Below are 1,537 nucleotides of genomic sequence, written 5' to 3'. Positions count from 1 at the left end.
ACGACAGCCCAACCTTGCTCGTCGGTGAATCTGAAGTCGTTAGGTAGGTACAAGTTGAAAATTTATTGTTACAATCAGAAAACTCTTTTGAGAGTGATGTGGGCTTACGATTTCCGCCCGGTCCCCGAGTGTACCTTCCCGTCTCATACCTTCCTGCCCCACTGTTGAGTACCCCTTCCCCTCCCCTGCCGCCGGTGTCCGTGCCTGCCTGCCAGCCTTGGCTGCCCGTCCCTCGCGGGCCGCGGCGGCTGCCGGCTGAGGTGGGGGGAGGCAGGGGCCTTGCCGGCGCGGCCCGGCCTCGTCGGAGCCGAGCCGAGCTGCGGGTTCATTCTTGCAGTGGACTGAGGAGAGAGCGGCTCGTGGCGCGCTGGCTGACGACACATCGCCGTGCTCCTCGTGGACGTCGCCGCCGTGCTTCTGTCTCGCACTCCTTCCTCCGACTCCCTCGGCGCTGCCGTCGTGACCAGCAGCGCTCCGGATCTCGCCGGCTCTTAGGATACTCCGGCCACCCTCCACGACGGCGACCCTCAAGCGCGGCCGCGTGGTCTCCCCCGCCGCAGTCTTGGAGAAGATTAGCGGTGCCATCGAGAACTTGAGGTGAGTCTCTAGCGATAGTGCACCGGGTGGGTCCCTTCCCTTGCCGTTGAGCCACTCACAGTGTGAGCCCATGTTCACTGCCCTTTGCCTGCTCTCATACGAATCGTAACTCATGTCACGTGGCCTGTCAGACCGCCCCCTCCCCCCCCCCCCCGGGTGTTCCTCTAGATCCGTACCTGTCAACCCCTCGACTTTTTCTCGGGGAAGAGTTCTGGATGGCACCGAAGGCACGACTTAGTGGTCGCGTGGCCGACAACCGTTTAGCTTCCTGTGCTGCCTCCTGCACGTTATCACTCAGATGTGACTGATGGGCGGTCACCACGCGCAGGCCGCGAGCTACCGCGCCCCGCAGCCCGCGCCGTGGCTCTAGTGCAGCGGCAGGGCGGTTTCCCTACGTTGGTTCCCTTCTTTTTTCTATTATCTATTTCGACGGTAGCGGAGCCCTTCCCCCTCCCGGGTGCGCCGGCCGGCTGCCCGGGGCCGTGGGGGGTGGTGGTGGAGGTGCGGGGGCGGAGGGGAGGTAATTGCCTAGTAACAGGAGAAATGTTGCGCCCGCGGTACTGTGGTAATGCCCTGGCTGTGCCCTGGCTGTGCACGCCGCCGGGCCGGGCCGGGCGGAGCGGAGGAGAAACCTCCCACCTCGACCTGCAAAAGTAGCTCGGTGCGCCTCGCCTAGGGCAGCCGGGAGCTCCGGCGGGAGGTGCCGCCGCGCTGGCTGCAGCTTACACAGGACCTTATCTGCCAGCGGCTCAGCGGCTATCTCCATGCACATCGAGTGCAGTGCGCAGCCAGCGGAGCCTGCACCTAGCGCCCCACCCGCGGTTGTTGAACCCCCGCAACGCTGCTGATCTGATCAACCTGCCGTTTGCCTGCGCTGGGCTAGGGCGAGTTCTGTTCTGAGTTCATCTGAGGTCAGGCGTGATCTCTCTGTCTCTCCCTC

At 64.3% G+C, this 1,537-nt stretch overlaps 1 protein-coding gene across 1 annotated transcript in view; it reads left to right on the top strand.

Annotated features, from left to right (window-relative positions):
• Positions 1–302: 302 nt before the first annotated feature.
• Positions 303–1,537, top strand: part of LOC113204568 (uncharacterized) — a 10,714-nt gene continuing 9,479 nt past the window's right edge. The window contains exon 1 of the mRNA XM_052273390.1: positions 303–597. The gene's annotated coding sequence lies outside the window, so the exon portion shown is untranslated. The remainder of the gene's footprint in view (positions 598–1,537) is intronic.

The sequence above is a fragment of the Frankliniella occidentalis genome, unplaced genomic scaffold (genome assembly GCF_000697945.3).
Source record: "Frankliniella occidentalis isolate FOCC.00 unplaced genomic scaffold, Focc_3.1 Scaffold269, whole genome shotgun sequence".
NCBI classification, from domain to species: Eukaryota; Metazoa; Arthropoda; class Insecta; order Thysanoptera; family Thripidae; genus Frankliniella; species Frankliniella occidentalis.
Note: the sequence above shows the minus strand (reverse complement) of the source record. Positions and strands in the feature narration are given on the sequence as shown.